The sequence below is a fragment of the Humulus lupulus genome, chromosome 4 (genome assembly GCF_963169125.1).
Source record: "Humulus lupulus chromosome 4, drHumLupu1.1, whole genome shotgun sequence".
Classification (NCBI taxonomy): Eukaryota; Viridiplantae; Streptophyta; class Magnoliopsida; order Rosales; family Cannabaceae; genus Humulus; species Humulus lupulus.
Window position 1 is genome coordinate 157,412,792 of NC_084796.1, and position 24,997 is coordinate 157,437,788.

Consider the following 24,997-nt stretch of genomic DNA (forward strand, 5'->3'; position numbering starts at 1 on the left):
AATCTTATATTAAACAAATTAATATAAGACATCCTAGAACATGTTTCTATAATTGAATTTAAACAGAGATAGTGATAAGAACACTTACATTATATGTAGCGGAATGTATTAGTTTTTCCTTCAGTTTCACTAACCCTTGTATCCTTTCTATCGTAGAGTATCACCAAGAAACTGAACCGATCTTCAAATTTCTTCACAACCTTCCAAAGTATCCTTAGAACCACCTAGACTACAGTGGGAAATTCTCAACACATGAGACAAACAAAAAGAGGAGAAGAGAAGAGAATTTAGAGGCTTAGAAAAAGTCTTTTGTTGAAGAGAGAATCTAAAAACTTAGAGCATCAAAACTAGATGTTCTGATCATCTGTTCATCTACAGATCTTCTGTTTTCAACTCTCACTTAGCATTCCTTTTATAGGCTTAATTAGGTCACTTATTTAAATTAAAAAATCAATAAAATAATAGATAATATCATCCATTAGGTCGAAATTCTCATGGGATGTAGCCCATGAAATTTCTCATTTAATTATAAGCTCGTTCGACTTAAAATCAAGGCCCGTATTATTTTCAATTGATTAATTAATTAAATAATTATTTAAATCCTTTATCAAATTAATTATTTATAATTTGAACCTTGATTTAAAATTATTTATTAATTTAGAAACAAATTAGTATTAATTAATAAATCTGCCCTAAAGTCTCTTTTGTTCTCAAATTTGACAACTCTGTGAAACTATCCAAAATTGACCTAGTCAACTTTGATAATTCTAATTGATATTTAAATCAATTAATTGAGACTATCTAGATGATTTTATCCAAGGTACAGTGGGGGACCATGGGCCTATGAAATCAAGCTCTAATAAGTTATCATAAATTTAACAAATAAATTTACAAACTTATTAATTTATCGTGACTCCACTAAAGACTCAGAATTGCACTCTTGAATTCATAGAACGCTCTATAAGCAATATAGATACATTGCTAGTTATCCATTGTTACAACCATAATTATCACTGAATCCTCTATAGACTGTCTACAATGAGATGGGACTAAAATATCGTTTTACCCTCATTGTATTTTATCCTTAAAACACTTAGTTCCTTGTAAATGATATTTCAGTAAACTAATATTAATTACTGAAATGAGATCTCTATCATTTAGCACCTCGAACCTAACTAAAAGGACACCATCATTTTTCTTCTTCGTCAGAAGCTATAGATGTTCATATCTATTATTAACAATCCTCCTCAATTATACTACCGAGTTCCCAAGATGTAAGTATGGGCTAGTCCGTAGGGTAAGTTGTTAACGAACAAGTCAAAGAACTAAAATGATACAATTAGTTAGAATACTAACCACTCAGAATTGAGATTGAATTGAACTATGGTCAACTATATTTATATGACCAGAATAGATAATAATGGTATGTTTACTTATGTTATCTACTGTCAATATCGGTCCAGTTCGATGTAACAAATAGATATGATCTTATCTACTTTGTTAATGTTCTGGGAAGAAAAGAACACTGCAATGTGCAAGTAGATCATATCGTAGATTGGCAAGTCAGTTTAAATCCTGTGCACTGACTATTCTTAGAAGTAACTTATTTTTTAACATATAATCATATTTATATTCCACTGTGATTACTTCACTATAAATATGATTAGCTATATGTTCAGGATTTAATAGAAGTTTATGTTAAACAAATAATCATGAAAATAAAATATGTGACCAAAGTGATTGACCAAGTCAAAAATGATTTCTATTCTTTTGTAACGCCCTGGATAACCAAGACCGTTACATTGTGTGTTTGAAGTAGTGCAAGACTTGCTAATCAAGTCATTTAGTTGAAAACGTGCTCCTAAAGTCATAAACAAGTTAGGGTTAAATGATTTTGGACATAGACGGATAATTTTTCATTTAAATAAACGTTTAGTACATGGGATCCCAAAAACAGGATTAAAGGACAAATTTACAAACTTCCAAAAGTCAAATACAAGAAAAGGCCACTCTAATGGAAAAATACACATTTTAGGTTTTCTATCCATATACAATCCCTCGGTCGTGGAAGACGGGCAGCTGACAATGTACACCTCGCCCCCAGAGCTCTCCAACTCATGGTTGATCTATCTTACCCTTGCCTTTACCTGTACCACATAGCACCCATGAGCCGAGGCCCAGCAAGACAACCATATAGCATAGCATAAACAATGATGACAATAAAATAATCCATAAAACAGTTAACCAATTATTCAGCATGTCATAACTGTCACCTAATCATGGAGGACAATCAATGATTCACAAGCCATTCATCCTAATATTTTAACAAGCTATAAGCACCAGATTAGCATTGGTAAACATATCAATACTCATCAGTTTATCATAGTCATCATACAATACTCAAGATCGATGCCCTTAGGCAACACCCTCTATTTAACCCATAGACTCTAGCTCGCTTAGGCCGAGCTCAGTGATTGTCTAGCTGACCTCAGCTCTCAGTGGCCGAGCCGCATCCTGTGCGAAAAAATCACTCCCGGCACTCTTAGGACGTTTATTTCATGCTCACATGACATATCATAATCATACAACATCTGTATTCAAATATAGGGAACCTTAGTCCCAACACAACCACACAAGGGTGCAGTTTTCTTACCTTTAATTCCGAGCGAGGAAGGTGAAATGGTTTCGAGCACGATCCTTAACCCCGAGCCTTGGCGATAAACCTAGTCACAAAGGCCAATGGGTATCCATCAACTTCCTATTGAAATAAAATACCTAGGAGATAGAAACAAGCCTCTGGGAACTCAATTCTACTAGATTGGATAGTAGAAATTGTCCCTAGCGCCTAGGTTCGAACCCCGGAGCCTGACCAATTCTTGAAACAATTCTAAGGCTAAAATCCCTAGGCGGGTCGCAGCTTGGCCTAGTGGGTCACGACTTTCCCCAAGCCAGAGAGCAAGCACTCAAGAAAAAGGGGGAGGTGGGCCACGACTTCACCTAGTGGGTCGTGGCGCGCCCCCAAGTCAGAGGCCACACCTAGACCAAAATGGCCACACGCGCTGTGGCGCACCCCTTTCGAACCCAAAAAATATGGGTTTTTCCCATGCATCTCCCAGCCAAAAACACCAAGATTAATCCCATATTTTCCCTAACAACTCCCCTCAATTCAACACGAAACCAGATACAAATTGAAAATTAAATCCCATATTTATAATCACCAAAACCTTAGCAATTACACCTTAATCACTGTCCAATTTCAACTAGAATTCATCACCCCAAAAACCCAGTCCAATTATACTCAAATTCCATAAATAAATCACATGTTCTAGGCTTCAAACTAATCAGTTCTACTTAGTAAATTCAAAGGTGAGGAACAAGAGATTTACCTAAATTTGATGACCCTAACTTCTCAAAAATCCTCTAGCTGTCTTAAACTTGCCTTTCCTCAGCTTGACCCAGCCTAGAACCAACTTAGTTCCCAGCTCCTAGCCAAAATTCAACAGCCCCTTCACCTTAGCTCCAAAGTAGAGAGGGAGAGAGAGGGCAATCCATGAGGGAGAAAGAGAGAATTATGCGTATCTCTCTAAGTTTCCAGTTTTTTCTAGTATATGGCTAATCTCAAATATTTACTGAATATATCCCTTAGTTCTTAGGCAAAAGGCCATTATGCCCTTCTTAATTAACTACCCCTCAAGTTGACACTAGGGGTAAAATGGTCATTTCCCCTAGTTCCCGCTAATTCCTCAAATGTTCCTAATATATGCCAACTATTCCCGTAATCCAATTTATTACCAATTATTTACTCAATATCTAATAATTCCCAAGATATCCCCTAAATTCCAAAAAATAACCCCAGGTTTCCCCCCGAGCCATATGCTACAAATATATATATATATATATCCACATAATAATGTGGTCTCAACAATTTATCACATATAATCGCATTTATGCCCTCAATCGGCCAAAATTACAAATATGCCCTTATAAGCTAAACAGGGCCCACATGCATATTTAATACTCATAAACATGCATTTCACATATCTACATAATCATATAATCATGCACTTAATCATTAATATCACACATATACCAATTATTCCCTCCCGGCACACTAATCAAGGCCCTTATGCCTTATTAGAAAATTTTGGGTCGTTACACTTTTATTGATAATAAATGAGATTACAAAGAAATTGGGTTTTAAGTAGGGCATAAAACCCCTAATATCCTAGATCCGGGTCACTAGTGTAGTAGGACACTTTAGTGAACGTACTTTATATATAGTGATATATAGAGTTGGACCAGATGTGAATTGTTAATACTTGTTTAAACAATGTTTCGTAGTATTAATCAAACACATCAAACGATAATCATATACACGATGATCTTAATCCTGAGGTTATTATGAAATCCTATATATGTCATCTGATCATTTGATTCATGCATTAAGGTTTGTCAGGATGATCAGGCTAAGAACAATTGTTTTGAGGACTCAATTGTTGACGCGGTTTTTCGCCAATGAGAAATTTAGAAGTAAAAAGGGCAGATTAGTGCTTAGTAGTAAACCATAATGAAATAACAAGAACTCACTTAAAAGCACCAAACTTTTACGTGGTTCAGTGGTTAAAATCCACCTAGTCCACAAGTCAATATTATTACTGTTTCTCTCTCTATTTTGGTAGAGTTTCGGTAGTACAGAATAATGGTCCCCTTTCCTGTCCAATATTCCCAGTATTTATAGGGCAATTACATGGACAGGCTTGGGTCACTATGTAAACAAAACGCGTAATTACACATATGGTATATAATTAATACAGATTATTCCCATTTACATTGGGATATGATCAGATAACATAATAAACACTTTCCTGCTATCTTAGGTAATAAATGACATAAATATGATGCAACCTCATCATTAATGAATGTATAAAGAATCCTTGAGTCTCTTGGATTCCTTTAGTATGTGTTATATCTAGGTCCTCACGAGTTGAATATATCATACGAGCTCAAGCTTGATAGCTATCTGAGTCGAGGATGCCTAATACTTGATTTGACCATTTCGAGTCTCAAGCTACTCATGTGGTTAATAACCAGATATTCTACTTGGTTATCTTTCCATGTATATACCTACCAGCTGTACCCGAGCAGAGTAAGTGAACTCGTGCTAAAGTTAGGGTACAACATTTTCCCCCCAAGCTCCTGCTCATGTTTGATGTCGCCACTTTCTGACATACACACTAGGGGCTTTTAGACTTCTGTCACATAAAATCGTGCCTACCTACTACTTGAGTACTGGACATGTGGCCTTCTGCGATTGGCGTCTATTCGGGTTTTGAGGACTGAAATAATTGTCTTGTCAACTTTCTGCCGCCATCTGGTCTATTTAATCTTGGCCCTTGGATCTCAAGCTAACCCAATTGGATGGACCAGATTAATTTCTGTAGTTTACGTATAAATAGCATGATTAGTCTTCAAAACTTACCCCCTTTGTATTAAAAAATTTCCCCTTTTTAAACTCTCAAGCTCCCTTTCTTATTCTCCAGAATTCCCAAAACATTCATCGTGTTCCAGACCTTCAGAAGCTTTCCAGGAGCTTCCAGTGGCTGCAGTTACATCTTCTCCAAATGAACATATTTCCTGTAAGTACCTTATCCCCTGGTTCGAAAATTTTTCCCTTTTTTTTTTGTTCGCCATTATCCAATGAGATTTCTGTTGTCAACAATGTTCATCAACAATGTTCATTGTTTGTTACTGTTAGGCTATTTCTCAATGCTCCAAGGAAATAGGTTTCGGTTTAGGCTCAATGAGTGAACCCAAACATGTTTTATAAATAAGACATCCTAAAACTGGGCAAATTTCTGGGTTAATCTGGGGTAACCCTAATGGAAAATTGGTTTAAAGAATACCTATTTGGTGTGTAGAAACTTAAGGGTTTTTAGTTTTAATACCAGGTAGCTTAGGCGTTACGCTTTCTTAAGTGGTTCCACACTAAACCGCTTTCCCAAGGAAAGTAGTGGGCTTGAAATTTCTGACACCTGGATCCCGAAGTATTTGGAGATTGTTAAGAAACTGAGGTGCGTAGCCTAGGATACCGCATGGCATCACGCGATGAGGCTAAGGCTAATTCTAGCTTGTATAACCAAAATAATCCATTTCATCCCTCGTACCTTTACTACATAGTCATTGACCATCCTAGATCGCCCACTATCTAGGCCGCTTTGTCTTCAGGCGATCTAATGGCACCCCCTAAGAAGAATTCCGCGAGCTCATCAATTCAACGCAAAGAAAAAGGGAAGCAGGTCGCCCCCGACTCTCCTATCCCGCATTTTGGTCCGGCAGAGGAGAAAGAATTTCCTGCGAACCTCAACGCATTCTTCGAGGCCGAGCACATAATATCAGAGATGACGACTCAAGGAAAGGTGAACAAGATTATGCTAAGTCACAACATCGAGATGGGAGCTGACGGTCTTGTCACCCGTCCTGCGTTTTAATAGGAAAGCAGCTACGCCCCCTACGAAGATGACTTCGTGGCCTAGAACGACAAGCACCTGAAGGCTGGTGCTTTCCTCCCTTTGGACCAATATTTCGTAGATTTTTTAAACTACGTAAAATTATCTCCCTTCCAGCTCCTCGGGGGTCAATACAAGAAATTGTCCAGTCTTCCCCCTGGGGAAAAAGATTATCGCCAAGTCGTGAATGATATCACGATGCTGGCATGTAATTTGATCAGCGAGGGTCAAACACTAGCCCTGAGGACCTGAGCTCTGCTCCCAGTTATCCTCGAACTTCTCTCTTCTCAAGAGGCCTTTCCAGCCACTGAGGACACTAATGAGGAAGAGGACGAGGTGCCTCTCGTGCGAAAAAGGCGGGCTCCTGAAGCTAATCAACGCCCTGATTCTGACCGAGATGCGTCAGGGGCAACAGCCAACCCCTCCAACCAAGGTAACCCATGTTAGGAAAAAATACATTGCCTCAATGGAAATGGTAAGATAATACAACTCTATTCAATAATATTACATATAAATATTGATTGATTAAATAAAGTTACAACTCTATAACTGAAAATTACAAATAAACAAAGAAAAGGAAGAAGATGAAGAAGAAGAAGAGAATAGTGAGAATACAACTCTAAGCAAAAGATTACAAGTAAAATAAAGGTGTTTGAAACAGAAGAAAGGAAGATTACAACTCTAAGCAAAAGTTACAAGTAAACAGAACAAGAGAATAAGAAGAGAGTAAGAGAATAAAATGTAAGAACAGAAACAAAAGTAAACTCTCACTTACACAACCTAAGTGAAGAGGGTTGGGGATCACCAACTTGAACAAGGTTTAAAACCTTTGTCCAAAAGCTTATTTCGCCTAACTCAAGCACTAAGGGATTTCTCTCAGATATTGGAAATGTTTTATGGAATTATCAAGCCTCAAGGTGTTTCTAGCCAAGTGCTCTAATGGATAGAAAATGTTGTGTCTTTCAAGTGAGCTATAGGCTCCTATTTATAGAGTTTAGAGACACCCTTTGAATTTTAAATTCCACCAACCCCCATGGTTGTTACCAATGTATAATTGGATTAATATGCAATTAAAAATGAGATTTGGGAGTTATTTGGGTTTTTTGAGCCGTTCAACAAAGATTGAAAAAACTGAAGAAAAAAATGGTCAGTTTTGGCCTGTGGCCGCGGCCACCAACATTCAGTGGCTGCGGCCACTAACCATTTTCAGCACTTAAAAATGTGTTGTTTTTCCAAACGGTTCCAAACCCTCCCAAATGATTTTGTAACCCCCAAAACACATTACTGGGGTTAAAATCATATCTCTAACAGCCATTTCACATATGGCTTTATGAAATTCATCTCAATATTGTGTAACACCAAATTTACACAATAAAGGGCAATATTTGGAAGTTACAAATTTGTAACACCAAATATGTTACATTATTTGAATATATCTCATATATCTAATTATTGTAACTCTCTATTATATGTTACAATATGTGACACTCTTTGTCACATTTATTTAATCTAAGACATTATATTATAAAATAATATAACATTCCCCCACTAGATTAAATAGTTATCTATTGTAACACTTATTTAATCAATCATTATATTTTCAAATATAACATATCCCCCACTTGATTAAATAAGAACTCTCTCTTATAGGAGTCATTGCATTAGTGCATAAAGCAAAGTGTTTTTCAACTTGAACTTTACTATAGTGTAATTATCACAAAATTTGTCGAAAATTTTGTTGCACTAGGCCTTGAACCATCTTTTCATGATAACAAATCGGTGATAACACACACACCTTTGCGATGTTCACTTGAGACCTCTATGTCTTGCTTTGCACCGTTAATGGCCATGTGCACTTTCCATTCATGGACGTTCTTGAGAATAATCCCAATTCTCATGAGAGGCAGCACCACCCCTAGTTCCATATAGGTAGAATTCTTACAGTATTTTGTTACCAAAAATACTTGTCTTCACAAGACTGAATTCTATTAAAAAACCTTTCGATTTTAACCCTCAACTTGGTAACACATAAGTACTCAATATCCCAAATGGGACTTGTTTTGAGTACAAATAATATTCACTTGATTGACTTGTTGTTACCTATTGAACCTAACACTAGTTGAATAACTAGTGTTAAGATAGGTTACCATCAACCGTGAATCTCTTTAGGGAGTTTAAGTCCCATCCCTCGAGATGATGCAGCCACTAAATCCCTCGTTAGTGGCTTAGTGAAAGGATCCGCCAGATTTTTACTTGTTCTCACATAGGATATTGAGATGACTCCTCTTTGAATCAATTCTCTTACATATCCATGTCTTAGACTAATATGTCTAGACTTCCCATTATACACTCCGCTGTATGCTCTAGCCAATGTCGCTTGGCTATCACAATGTATCGATATAGTAGATACATTCTCTTTGATTAGGGAAATCTCTATCAACAAATCCCTTAACCATTCGGCCTCTTTGCCGGTAGCAGCTAGAGCTATGAACTCTGCTTCCATAGTGGAATGAGATATACAGGTTTGTTTCTTGGAACCCTAAGAAATTGCACCTCCACCAAGTGTAAATACCCAACCAGTTGTGGACAAGTTGTCCCCAAGATTGGATATCCAACTTGCATCTGTATATCCTTCTAAAATTGAAGGAAATTTGGAGTAGTGAAGGCTTAGTCCTTTGGTTTTCTTGAGATAACCTAGGACTCTTCCAATTGCCTTCAAGTGATCCACACTTGGATTACTTGTAAACCTACTAAGTTCACTTACCGCAAATGCTATATCAGGTCTAGTACATTTGGCAGCGTACATTAGACTCCCTATAGCACTAGCATAATCCAATTGAGCCACCACTCTTCCTTCATTCTTCTCTAGTTTTACACTATGATCGAATGGAGTATTGGCATCTTTAACCTTGAGATGGTTGAATTTGTTCAATACTTTCTCAACATAGTGGGCTTGCCCTAACACAAAACCCCCATTATGTTTCTTTACTTTGATACCAAGTATGGTGTCAACTTCTCCAAGATCTTTCATCTTGAAGGTTGATGATAGAAACCTCTTCGTTTCTTCTATCCCTTTCATGCTATTACATAGAATAAGCATGTCATCCACACATAAGCAAACAATGATCACATATCCCTTACAAGTTTTGGAATACAAAAACTTGTCTCCATTGTTATGTCTAAACCCATTAGACATGATGGCTTGATCAAATTTCTCATGCCATTGCTTAGGAGCTTGTTTCAATCCATATAAGGATTTTATAAGTGTATATACTTTATGTTCATATTTTGGTAGGACAAACCCTTCGGGTTGTTCCATATAGACCTCCTCATTGAGATCACCATTAAGAAATGTCATTTTGACATCCATTTGATGAACATACAAGTTGTGTATAGAAGCTAAAGCGAACAAAATTCTTATAGAAGTTGTTCTTGCAATAGGCGCATAGGTATCGAAATAATTGATACCTTCTTTTTGCCTAAACCCTTTAGCTACTAATCTAGCTTTAAAGGTTTGGATAGTGCTGTCAGTGTGGTATTTTCTCCTAAATACCCACTTATACCCAATTGGCTTAGACCTCGGTGGGAGGTCTACCAATTCCCAAGTGTTATTGGAAAGAATGGAATCCATCTCATCATTGATGGCTTCTTTCCAAAATGCATTATCTCTCGATTGCATAGCTTCTCTACAAGTCTTAGGACCTCAACCAGAAGTACAATAGGAATTTTCCTAATGACTTCCTCTCTATTTCCTTCTACCATGTAGAATGAAATTCATTGAGAATCTATCTCATCCACTACTAGAATTTTATGATTTTTAAGCCTTTGACTTCTTCTAGGTTCAAAGGGTTGCTTTACATCCTTTTGAGGATTCTCCTCATGAGAATCAACTTTGGATGTAGAAGCTTGAGAATTGTTCTCATATAACAAATTCTCCTTTAGAGATGTTGAAGCTTGAGAATTGTTGTCACATAACATATTCTCAAAAAATTCAACTTCTCTAGATTTAATCACAATATTAGACTCTAAGTCTAATAGCCTATAAGCTTTACTATTGTTGGCATAACCAACAAAAGCACACTTTATGGCTCTTGAACCTAACTTTGTTCTATTAGGTTCGTTTTTCTTGCAATATGCAAGACACCCCCACACTTTAAAGTACCCTATGTTGGGTATCTCATTTTTCTTCATCGGTATTTGATTAAGAATGTGACAAGTGGTTAAAAGCGCTTCACCCCATAAGTTGAATTTCAACTTAGAAAACACCAACATAGAATTTATCATCTCTAGATTAGTCCTATTTTTCCTTTCAGCAACACCATTGTGTTGTGGTGTATAAGGTGCAGTGCACTCATGAATTATATCATTTTCTTCACAAAATGTATTGAATTCATTAGAGAAGTACTCTCCTCCTCTATCACTTCCTAACACCTTAATATTTTTATTTAGTTGATTTTCAACTTCTAATTTATACAATTTAAAAGCATCAAAAGTTCATCTTTATGCTTTAAAAGAAACGCATAGGTATATCTACTAAAATCATCTATAAAAGTAAGAAAATACCTTTTACCACCTCTAGTTAAAATACCATTTAATTCACAAAGATCACTATCGATTAAATCTAGTAAATTCGATGATCTTTCTACACTAGGAAATGGTTTCTTAATAATTTTTGCCTTAACACATGTTTCACATTTACCATAGTTTTTAATGTTGCATGCAATCATACCACATTTAACTACTCTTTTCATGGTTGAAAAACCTATATGCGATAGTCTGAGATGGTACAAAAATAAAGAATCATACTCAATAATATAGGTGGAATTAGCATTTTTATTGATAACATTGAAAGTTACATCATTGGTGCAAAATTTAACCATACCCTCACAAGAGTACCCTTTTCCCAAAAATACATTTGATTTAGTAAGATAAGTTTAACGGACTCAAAAACAGCTTTAATGCCGGGCTTGCCAAGCAAATCACCACTTACCATGTTTCTACTCATTTTGGGAACATAAAGTACATTCACTAATGTAACGTTCTTGCCGGAGGTGAAAAAGACTTCAATGAAACCTTTGCCAAGTACCTTGGATTTTCCCTCATTGCCCATTTGAATCTCATGGTTGCCCTTTGACTCTTCAAAGGTCTTGAACAATGATTTGTCATAGGTGACATGGACGGTGGCACATGTATCATACCACCACCCTTTCACCTTGCCTTGGCCCGCATTCACCTCACTAAGGGTAGCAACTATGTTTTCTTCTTGAGTTGCGTTCAACTTAGGTCTTTCTTGGTCTTTTCTATGCCTACACTCTCTAGCATAGTGACCCTTTCTCCCTCACACAAAGCAAGGAACTTTCTCGCCCTTAAACTTGTTTTGGTTGGTTTTTGGACCCAAAGGTTTCTCGTTACCCTTTTTCCCTTTATTTTTGGGATGTTTTGATTGTGACACCGCATTTGCTTTGGAAGTCTCTTTATTAGACCCTTCCACAAGTTTATCTCTACATATCGATTCCTCTTCTATTCGAATATGCTTTTGGATTTCCTACAAAGAATAATCCTCATTTTTATGAAGGATTCCTTTCCTATAGATCTTCCAAGTTGGTGGTAATTTAGCCACTATAGCACCAACTTGAAAGGCCTTGGGAAGCTCAATCTTTAAAACTTTCAGTTTGTTAACAATTATTTGCAATTCATGAATTTGAGGAAGAATAGGTTTATCACCAAAAAATTTGAAATCAAAGTATTGAGATATCAAAAACTTTTTGGTACCTTCTGCTTCTGCCTTGAACTTTTTCTCAAGTGCATCCCATATCTCCTTGGCTGATTTGGTCTTGGTGTAGAGGTCATAGAGCCTATCGGAAAGGGCATTGAGGATATGACCCCTACAAATAAGACTTTCCTCCTTCCTCTTCCTTCTTTTCTCCACCTCCTCGGGAGTGTCCTTGTCGGATGGCGTTGGGAGAGGTTCTAGAGTGGATTTTAGAATGTAAGCGATTTTGAGAGTGGTCAAAAGGAATCTCACCATGTCTTGCCACCTAGTGAAATTGGACCCATCAAACCTATCCAACCTCACTAGGTCTTGATTCATGATTTTGATGTTCTCACCTTCCATTGAAACAAACAAGGGTAAGATTTTGAATGTTAGGAAAAAATAGATTGCCTAAATGGAAATGGTAAGATAATACAACTCTATGCAATAATACTACAAATAAATATTGATTGATTAAATAAAGTTACAACTCTATAACTAAAAATTACAAATAAATAAAGAAAATGAAGAAGATGATGAAGAAGAAGATAATAGTGAGAATACAACTCTAAGCAAAAGATTACAAGTAAAATAAAGGTGTTTGAAACAAAAGAAACGAAGATTACAACTCTAAACAAAAGTTACAAGTAAATAGAACAAGAGAATAAGAAGAAAGTAATAGAATAAAATGTAAGAACAAAAACAAAAGTAAACTCTCACTTACACAACCTAAGTGAAGAAGGTTGGGGATCACCAACTTGAACAAGGTTTAAAACCTTTGTCCAAAAGCTTATTTCCCCCTAACTCAAGCACTAAGGGATCTCTCTCAGATATTGGAAATGATTTCTGGAATTATCAAGCCTCAAGGTGTTTCTAGCCAAGTGTTCTAATGGATAGAAAATGTTGTGTCTTTCAAGTGAGTATAGGCACCTATTTATAGAGTTTAGAGACACCCTTTGAATTTCATATTCCACCAACCCCCTATAGCTGTTACCTATGTTTAATTGGATTAATATGGAATTAAAAATGAGATTTGCGAGTTATTTGGGTTTTTTGAGCCATTCAACAAAGATTGAAAAAAACTGAAGAAAAAAAAATGGTCAATTTTGGCCTGTGGCCGCGGCTAGAGATATTAGTGGCCGTGGCCACTACTCTCTATCCCACAGGCCACGGCCACCAACATTCAGTGGCCGTGGCCACTAACCATTTTAAGCACTTAAAAATGTGTTGTTTTTCCAAATGGTTCCAAACTCTCCCAAATGATTTTGTAACCCCCAAAACACATTATTAGGGTTAAAATCATATCTCTAACAGCCATTTCACATATGGCTTTATGAAATTCATCTCAATATTGTGTAACACCACATTTACACAATAAAAGGTAATATTTAGAAGTTACAAATTTGTAACACCAAATATGTTACAATATGTGACACTCTTTGTCACATTTATTTAATCTAAAACTTTATAATATAATATAATATAATATAATATAATATTACATTATATTATATTATAAAATAATATAAAAACCCATACCTATTTAGAGAGTTAGATATGGTTGCTGTTAGCTTTAGGTTAATACGTTTTAACCCCAACCAGCTAGTTAGCTGCCATCCCACCGATCCGGACCTAATTGTAACTCTCCTCCAGTGTGTGGATCATTTGGTGGTACGCTACGACCACAGCTATCCCAGAGGCACCATTGTAGTTGACAACACGCTGAACTTTAGATCTTCTATCTTTGAAGAATACGAAACCAACCTTAGGACCTGGCCTTCTCTACTGTAGGGGGCATTTGCTCCTGGGTTCAGGCAGTATGTAGATGAATCCAGCCCCGAGGAGAGACCTGAACCCCCTAGGATCCAAGAAATTGTGGCCTTAGACTCCCCTCCCCTGCGTTAATCCCAGAGTCGGAGGTCGTGCTTAGCCCGGTTCATACACCCGAGATGGTCATAATAGATTCCTCCCCCAGCTCTGAGGGTAGGATCTTTATTTCCCCCCTTTTTCTTTGAAACATTACTTTTGTGAATTTACTTCCGTTTTCTTTTTAGGTGAAGAGATGGAATTGACAGGAGCTCTCGACCTAAGGACTGCCTTTCAGGCTAAAAGTCCCTGAACGAGTCCCGTCGTGAAGAGGCCAAGGGTGACGAAGAAGGCCACCCCTAAAATGGGGGATACTACAAAATCCCCCTCTAAGGGCAAAGGCGCAAGCTCCTCTTGGGAGCCAACTCCGGTGACTACTGTCACCATTGGGCAAGTTCCTCCCCCTCCCCCTCAACATATGCCTCCACCTCCCCATGTAATTCAAGCTGAGGCCCCCATCATCCGAATACCAGTTGAGCCACAGGACCTGGAAAAGAACCCTGAGGCCTTTCGGGATATAGTGTATGAGACAATGAGTCACTTGGTGGGCCACGCATATAAAGCCAGTGCGAGGGATCTAAGGGCCATAGAGGAGCGCAACCCAAAGGATGTCCTCGAATCTGCCATGGGGATGAACCTCGCCGTGAGTCCTTCTCCCATATCTGATTCTTGTTCTTCCTTTTTTTAAACTTGTTTTGTTACTCTCTAGTCTGTCCTGGCTCAATACCAAAGCATAGCTCGTGCTAAGGCCAAAAATGAAGAGATCTGAGTCGAGCTGGCCACTGCCAAGGTCGCCTTGAATGTTGCTCAGGAAAGTGAGCATGCTGCCAAAGCTGCCTTGACAGTTGGTCAGAAGAATGAGCATGCTGCTAAGGCTGCTCTTATCTCTTCCCAAGAAGGCAAGCAAGCTGCGAAGAATGCATTGTCTGCCTCCTAAGCTCAGGTCGCAGAGGCGAACCGCCGTGCTGAACAGCTTCAGGCTGAGAATGGTGAGCTCAAAGTGAAGCTACTCCAGGCCGAAGTTAAATCCAAGGAGGAAGCGGTATTGTCAAAATCAACTATGGAGGAGATGCTTTACCATTGCTTGGCTTTTAACAAGGATGGGAACTTCTCCTTCATGGACCCCGGGCTGTGGGATCCATTCCTTGCTAAATTCAAGGCTCAGCTTTTGCAAGAACCCTCAGAAACTGGTGAGCCTTCCAGAGCAACGGAGGGAGATGGTGAGGAGGTTACTTCGGCGGGGCGAGTTGACGGAGCCCAATGATTGAATTTATGATTTTATTTTGTAATCATTTTCATACAATCCCTTGGGATAAAAACAATTGCCTCCAAGCTTAGCTTCGAGGATTTATTTTGAATATACATCTGACTTGTAATCTATTTGTCCTCTTTACTAATCTCATGTTTATGAATTCTTAGACTTTGCACATTCAAAATCTTAAGAATCGTCTTTATATCGAGATAGATTATTTCAATCTTGGGTGTATCCAAGGTTTTGCTCGCTTATTTGCAACGTACCTCTTAAGAATCAGGCCTTGGACCTAGTTATGTCCAGGGATTTTAATAAGCTGAATAGCATTATACATATTGAGAATCAGGCCCCGGACCTGGTTATATCCAGGGTTTTAGATGACTTAAACTTAGTTCGCGCTAGGTTAATTGAAAACTCAAGCTTTAAAAAGCTTTTGAATAATCAATTTTTTCCAGCTTCTAAGTTTTGGACTTGGTTATATCCATGGTTTTAGATGATTTAAACTTAGTTCGTGCTAGGTTAATTGAAAACTAAGGCTTTAAAAAGCCTTTGAATAATCAATTTTTTCCAAGCTTCTAAGTTTATAATCTTATCCGAGTAGGCTTAATTTTTTTAAAAAAAAAAACTCACCAACCTCGGTTATCTGCCCCCCAAGCAACCAAAATGTATAAAATTTCTTAGTTTCTTTTATATTTATGAGAAGACGAGCTTGTAATAATAAAACAAAGAAATGGTCATTTAATAATCCATTTGTTATTTAATTGAAACGACTTTTATAAACATGCCTTACATTGATGGTAGTACTATTGATAATATTTTTCAAGTGAAGAGCATTCCAAGTCTGTGGGATTACTTCCCCATTCAGCCGAGCTAGCTTAAAAGTTCCCTCACATAAGACCTCTACAATCTGGTATGGTCCACAGTTGGGGCCCAACCCACCATCCTTAGGGTCTTTATTTGCCAAAGAGACCCTTCGGAGAATCAAGTCTCCCCTTGACATTTAAATTGAAATAACGAGTGAAATTTTGTTGATAATGGGCGAGCTGTAATTGGGATTCCTCTCATTTTTCTTCAATCAAATCGAGAGATGTGTTAAGTAGCCTGTTATTCTATTCTTGATCAAACGTCCTTTGCCTGTGAGTAGTTACCATTGCTTCAATTGGAAGCATGGCCTCGCTTCCGAAAGTTAGGGAAAAAGGAGTTTGCCCCGTGGAGGTTCTGTGAGAAGTTCGGTAGGCCCAGAGTACTTGCGGGAGCTGGTCAAACCATAATCCTTTGGATTTATCCAACCTCTTCTTCAAGCTTGCCTTAAGGGTCTTATTCATAGCCTCGACCTGCCCGTTGGCTTGTGAGTATGCTACCGATGAGAAACTCTTTGTTATGTCATATCTTTCTCAAAAGTTTGTGAAGAGATCACTATCAAACTGTGTCCCATTATCTGACACGATCTTCTTAGGGAGTCCAAATTGACAAATGATACTTTTTATCACAAAATTCAGGACTTTCTTTGAAGTGATGGTTGCCAGAGGTTCTTCTTCTACCCATTTCATGAAATAATCTATTGCCACTACCGCATATCAAACTCCTCCTTTTCCAATTGGTAGGGAACTTATCAGATCAATTCCCCATGTTGTAAATGGCAACGGGGAGGTAATCATTATTAGCTTGACTGGAGCAGCTCGGGTAACTATGGAAAAAGGCTAGCATTTGTCACACTTTTGGACATACGAGATCGAATATTTCGTTAAAGTGGGTCAAAAATGGCCCTATCTCAGTACCTTCAATGCCAGGTTTTGTTCCCCAGTATGAACTCCACAATAACCTTCCTATATTTCTTACAATATGGTTTTTTCTTCCTCGGGCTGAACACATCGCAAGAGAGGCAACGAATGGCCACGTCGATATAAGGTCCCGTCGATTATTACGTACCTTGGAGCTTGATAGAGTATTTTTCTCGCGTCTTTTCTATCATCAGGTAGCTTTCCAGTTGTGAGAACTCCATTATAGGAGTCATCCAGATTGGTCTTACGTAAATCATTCCGACCTCCGTTGCTTCTCCTATTACACATGGGCTCTCCAAGAACTCCACTAGCACTACATTTAATGTTTCAGCCTCTTTCGTGGTAGCTAGTCGTGCCAAAGCATCAGCGTTAGAATTCTGCTCACAGGGTATCTGTTCAATAGAGTTGTACTCAAATTCAATAAGTTCCCCCTTTACCTTAGCTAGGTAGGCTGCCATCTTGATGCCTAGAGCTTGGTATTCTCCCAATACCTGATTCACCATGAGCTGGGATTCACTATAGCACTGGATGGATTTTGCCTTCAGCTTTCAGCTCTCTTGCCACCCTCAGTCCTGCCAACAAGGCTTCATATTCTGCTTCCTTATTGGATGCCTAAAATATGAATCTCAGAGTTGTATGGAACCTATGACCTTTTGATCCCCGCTCCTGATATGTTCTCATTTGACAATCCTTCAATGAAGATTTTCCATAATTCCTGCACTGGCTCTCCCATGAGCTTGTCCTGAAAGCTAGTGCATTCAGCCATAAAATCAGCAAGGTCCTAACTCTTGATTGAAATCTGTGGCCTATACAATATCTCAAACTGGCTAAGTTCGATGGCCCATTTTAAAAGACGTCCTGACATTTCTGACTTTTGCAAAACCTGCCTTAAAGGTTGGTCGGTTAGGATGTTAATAGAATGGGAGTGGAAGTATGGTCGAAGCTTTGTGGAGGCCAATATTAGATAGAATGCTAGCTTCTCTATTAGTGGATATCATGCCTCAGCTCCAAGAAGTCTCTTGCTTACATAATACACTGATTTCTGAGCACGGTCTTCTTCTCGAACTAGCACGGTGCTGACTGCATCCTTTGTCACGACCAGATAAAGGAACAGAGACTCTCTAGATATTGGTTTAGACAATACCAGGGGCTAAGCTAGATGCATTTTTAGGTCATGGAATGCCTGTTCGCACTCCTCGGTCCACTCAAATTTATTGTTACCTCTGTGCAAGTTATAGAATGGCAAACACTTGTCAGTGGATTTTCAAATGAAGTGATTCAAAGCTGCCACCCTTCCAGTTAGGCTTTGAACTTCTTTACGCGACCTGAGTGAAGGCATTTCTAACAATGATCTGATTTTTTTTTAGGATTTGCCTCTATTCCCCTCGTGTTGACTATGAATCCCAGAAACTTTCCAGATGCCACCCCAAAAGTGCATTTTTGGGGATTCAGCTTCATGTCATACCTCCTTAATATTCCAAAACACTCTTCTAGATCAGATACATGGTTTTCAGCAGTCTTTGACTTGACAAGCATGTCATCGACATACACCTCCATATTTCTCCCGATCTGGTTAGCAAACATCTTGTTAACCAAGCGTTGGTATGTGGCCCCGACATTCTACAATCTGAATGGCATAACTTTGTAGCAATATATGTTATGCTCAGTCATGAAACTAGTATGCTCCTAGTCCGTAGGGTTCATCGAGATCTGGTTATATCCAGAGTACATGTCCATGAAAGACATGAGCTCGTGACCTACTGGGGCATCTACCAACTGGTCAATCGTTGGCAGCGGGAAAAAGTCCTTGGGACAAGCTTTGTTTAGGTCGGAGAAGTCGATACAGGTTCTCCACATCTCGTTCGGCTTCGGAACTAGCATGGGATTGGCTACCCAAATTGGGTATTTTGCCTTCCGAATAAACTCGCATTACAATAACCGAGCTACTTCTTCCTCAAGGGCTTCAGCTCGGGCAGTTCGCAAAAGTCTCCGTTTTCGGGATTTTGCAGGCACATTCTTGTCCAAATTTAAAGTGTGCATTTTTATATTCTGATTGATTCCCACCACATCCTCATGCAACCAAGCGTAGACGTCTAGGTTTTTCTGTAAAAAATCGACCAGCTTCACCTTTCTTTTGTCATCAAGATTCTTTCCAATCTTCATGAGTTTAGAAGATTCCTTGGGATCAATGTTTACTTCCTCGAGCTCTTCTATGGCTTTGAGCTCTGATCTTTCTTCACCGACCCACGGGTCAATGTCGTCGCATTGGGTGCCCTTACTATCCTTTTCCTGCTGAGGTTCTTCCGCCCCATGAGTGACTTCTACTTCCACTTCCTGGGATTCCTCACCTTCCTCATTTATGACCATTGCTTGCTGCCCGGGTTGTGATTTTCCCTTCATAGAAATGCTATAGCATTCCCTGGTAGCGAGTTGATTGCCTCTAACTGTACATATCCCTATAGCTGAGGGGGATTTCACTGCAAGGTGCCGGATCGAGGTTATGGCTTCAAATGCCATCAGCGCAGGTCAGTCAAAAATCGCATTGTATGCGGCTAGACTATCGATTACCACAAACTCAAGTACCTTGGAAACAGTTCGTGATTCTTCTCCCAACATCACCACCAGTCTGATTGTCCTGATGGCTGCTGACCCTTCACCCGAAAACTCGTACAGAGTCATTGAGCTTGCCTTCAAATTAGTTACGGATAACCCCATTTTTTCCATGGTGGACCTGAAAAGTAGATTCACAAAGCTTCCGTTATCTAGTAGTGTCCTTCGGACCCTTCCATTGGCGAGCTGAAGGTTATCACCAGTGGATCATTATGTGGGTATTGGACATGGCTAGCATTCTCTTCCGTGAAAATGATTGGTTTCTTTTCCAATCTCTATTATTTCGATAATCGTTGCTCCGAGACGAACTCCACCATGTTATGAGCCTTCAGCTCGTTAATGTACCTCTTTTGGGCCCTGCTTCTGGTGCCCTCCAAACGTGGTCCTCCTGCAATAGAGGTTGTATCTCCCCCTACTATTGGAGGGGGTTCAACCTAATTTTCCTGTGCTCTGGTTTGGCCTATCAGAGCTTCATGGACTGATTGAGGGTTCTGCCCGATGGGCTGATTAGGGACTATCCGATTTCAGACGTATTGGGCCAACGGTCCAGCTCTGATGAGAGTTTTGATTTCATCCTTCAACTGTCGACAATCATCAGTGTTATGACCGATGTAGTTATTGAATCGGCAGAATTTTGAGGAATCTTTCTTCGCCCTCTGGTTCCTCAACGGTTATGGCTTCTTCCACGAAAGGCGATTAGAATTTTCCATAAAAATGTGCTCTCGGGTGTCTGTTAGGTCAATATAAGTAGCGTAGACATGTTTGAATTTTTCCCCAGACTTATTTGTCTTCGTCTCGCTCTGGTCGCCCTCACCATTCCATTTCCTTTTGTTATTCCCCTTGGTTATTTTGGGCACCGGTTTCAGTCGTAGCTGCAACATCCGTTACAGCTCCAACGGGTTGGACAACAGTCTGGTTGGTTCCCGCGACAGAAGCTCGCGCCTCCTCTAGGTTTATCCACTCTTGAGCTCGGGCCAAGAATTCATCTATGCTCTTAACTCCATTTCTTTGGAGTTCCTTCCATAAGTCACCCTCGACAAGGATTCCCGTCCTAAATTCCATGAACTTGGAATTGTCATCAGCATCCCTAGCTCATGCAGCAACGTTGGAAAATCTGCTTAGATATGCCTTCAGTGTCTCGCCAGGTTGCTGCTTCATGTTGGCCAAAGAATCAACCTCAACCTGAGCTGCCTATGAAGCTCGAAATGCTTTTTTGAAATCAGAATAAAATTTCTTCCACGAGCTTATGGAATGCCTCTTGTATTTCTTAAACCACTGCTTGGCAGGTCCGACCAGAGTTGCAAGGAACATGATACACCTTAGATCAAGCCCGACATTGTGGGCCATCATCATAGTGTTAAACATTCCGAGGAGATCGGGCAGATCTCCATTTCCATAAAATTATGACATGTGGGGCATCCTAAAACCCATAGGATATGTTGCTGCCGCAATGTTTGGAGCAAAAGGCTCGAGCTCCTCGTCTGAGTCACAATCATCCTTTTCTTTTCCAGATAAAAGTCTTTTCATTTTCTTTTCCATTAGAGCTAGTATCTCGAGGGTTTGGTCCTTAGTCCCTAGGTCAACTGGGGGCTGTTCAATAGCTCTTGTCCTATCGTACACATTTGATGGGTTATTGTCCCTCCAAGCTCGAGCTTGGTTCGGTGGGTCATTCCCGTTGTCGCGTACTATGGATGGACCTCCTTCATGTCGAGTATAGTTAACACCTTCATCCCGAGCTGGATACCTTCTCTACGAGTTCAGATGATCACGCAAGTCAAGTTGCGGGTCATACCGAGGGCTTTGTGCTGAAAGCAATTGACTTCTTAGGTTGCTCTCAAACCTGCCGCTAAAATGACTTTCGGTCCAGTAACTTCTGTTTGCCAATCTTACAACTCGCGGTTGAGATCGAGGGACTGGGTTCTCAACACGCGTTTGTGGAGCGGATGGGGGAGGATTTCTCCTGCTGTCTCCATAAGCTGGAATATCTCATTGAGGACGAGGTGGTGTCAGATGTCTTACAGGTGATGGAGGATGCTTTATTAGTGAGGCTATCCTTGTTCCTTCAGGACGGACTAGATTATCCCATCTATGTTCAATTCCAACGTCCCTAGAGTGATCCGATATTGGTACGAAAGGATTTGTTGGGGCATTATGCCTTCGCGAGCCTATCCCAGCCCCTCCTCGTGGATTGTCATGAACATTCCTGGGGGCCTGTGAAGAAGGCACCGAACTTGGGGTTGCAGTCCTGATTGACCGACTGACATGTTGACGACCCCTGTGATGGTCACTGGGCCGAGCATTCTGGTGATCTCACCCTGCAGGCACAGAACTTGGAGTGGCGGTCCTGATAGATTGATTTGGTTTGGATCGATTATTCCCGTGGGACTTATGATACCCACTTTTCCTCTTTCTGACATTAACGTCGGTTGCAAGAGGGGGTAACCAAGCCAAAGCCTCCTCAATCTACTTGTTTTCCCTAGCGAGATGGCTCCTCAGCTGCATGTTTTCCATTTCGATGGCAGTCATATAGTCTGGATCAGAATTTGGCGGTAACGGCATCGAACTCCCAGTATCGCCCTGATCCACCAGTTGCTTTCCCGAATGTTGTTGAACATCCGATCCCCTTTCATCGGAAACGCTGGTATGATGGGCCTCCTACCCACCGGGTCATTCTGTCTCATTATCGTGCATTGAGGGAGTGACCACCATGAAGAAAAATGGACTGGGACTTGTGTAGCACTAATTCGCTCTCAATGAAAGCACCAAACTGTTGACGCGATTTTTCTCCAACGAGAAATTAAGAAGTAAAAAGGGAAGATTAGTGCTTAGTAGTAAACCGTAATGAAATGACAAGAACTCACTCAAAAGAACCAAACTTTTACGTGATTCAGTGGTTAAAATCCACCTAGTCCACGAGTCACTATTATTATTGTTTCTCTCTCTATTTTGGCAGAGTTTTGGTAGTACAGAATAATGGTCCCCTTTCCTGTCCAATATTCACAGTATTTATAGGGGAATTCCATGGACAGACTTGGGTCACTGTGTAAACAAAACGCGTAATTACACATATGGTATATAATTAATACATATTATTCCCATTTACATTGGGATATGATCAGATAACATAATAAACACGTTCATGCTATCTTAGGTAATAAATGACATAAATATGATGTAGCCTGGTCATTAATGAATGTATAAAGAATCACCGAGTCTCTTGGGATCCTTTAGTATGTGTTATATCTGGGTCCTCACGAGCTGAATATATCATATGAGCTCAAGCTTGATAGCCATCTTACTCTAGGCTCATAATAAGTCCAAGACACCAGATATTCTTGATTTGACCATTTCGAGTCTTGAGTTGCTCACATGGTTAATAACCAGATATTCTACTTGGTTATCTTTCCATGTATTTATCTACCAGCTGTACCCGAGCTGAGTAAGTGAACTCGTGCTAAAGTTAGGGTACAACATCAATGATATATATGGTTGGGGACATAGTTTAACATATATGTAATCTATACCTTCTTATAAATTTAATAATGGTTCCCTATTGTGTTTACTTTTGGGACTGAAAAGGTTATGAGCGCTCACGTCGCAAACTTATGACACAACCTTAACTAGTAAATTCAATTGTACATTAGGAACTAGATATAGTTAAAAGGGTAAAACCCATTAATAGAGGATTAATGTTGTATGTAATGATTATATGAATGGACAATTTATTCTTTAATTAAGTACTCTATAAATATATGTATATAATTATCAAAAGTTCAATCTCATATTTATAGTGGAATAATCAAGAGATTAATAAATATAATTATTTAATTAAAGAGCTTTGATTAATAATCTAATATTTATTGGAGCTTGAAATTATAAGTCCATAGGTACCCATGGTGGCTCTATCAATACCATATCAAGATAAGAGTTGATACAAGGGTAAAACTGGAAATTTGAGAAGAATTTTATTCTTTAGGTCAAATATACAATTGTATGATAATTGAGGTTGAATAATTAATTTGGAATTAATTATTAAATTTTGAAAATATATTTATTTATGTAAAAATTAAAATTTCAAAATATATATAATAATAAATTAATTAATTTTTTAAATTAATTATTTTATTTCAGTGGGAGAAAATAAAAATGGTAAGTCATAATAGTTTTAATTTATTAATGTTTTAAAAGATGATGATAATGATGATCATTAATTTGAATTTTGAATTTTGAATTTAAAATTTAAATTTGAATGATGGTTGTAATCTTTTCCTTAAAAAGATGATACCATATTTTATGGGAGGGATTTATTTAAATAAATCAAAGAAAATAGGAAAAGTGTATCATTCCCTGAATGGGAATAATGCTATACGCATGACACAGTCCAAGGACTGTGCCATGCATGCATGTGATACTGATAAAGTATCAGTATTGTTTTTTTTTCATATTTTTATTTATTTAATAATTTGAAAATAGATTTTTCAAATTTGGTAAGTTAGATATTACCTAAATCAATTATTATTATTATTATTATGAATAATGGTGTAATATACAACCTATACATATAATATGATGATAAGAGAAAGAAAAAGATTCAGAAAATTGACTCAAAAGAAATTTTTCATCTTCTTCTCTCATTATTCCAATCTTTCTCAAGCCATAATCCAAGTACTCATGTGTTGAGATAAATTTGAGATTTCTAAATTACAACATTTGTTCTCTCTGTCCCCACCCACATCTTGAGGTGTAGAGAACACTCCGAAAGATTGTGGTCTAAGTACTTAAAGCATTGGATAGGAAGATCGTTATTTATACGAATGGACTCAAGGACACTGGATAGGCTTCAAGAGGTAAATATTTCTATCCTTAAATATTTGTATACATGTGCATTTAATATATAGTTGTGAGTATAAATATATATGTATGCGTGTATATCTATGTATATATACATGTATGGGCGTGTGTGTATATATATGTTGCATGATTAATAATATTGTATATTAATGGTTCCTGTATGTATTCTTGAACGTATAAACTGTTTATATGAGTGGTGGAAAATTTTTTGTTGTTAATCAACAGGGCCCACCGTGCAATTTCCCTATGCACTCTGGATGTTTTTCCAACAGCATATAGAAAGGAAATACCATCTGGTTAGAGAAATTGTACACGGAAGTGATGTGACTGTTATGAAGATGGCGTCAGATTAGAACCTGGTTGATCTGTTTACCAAGAA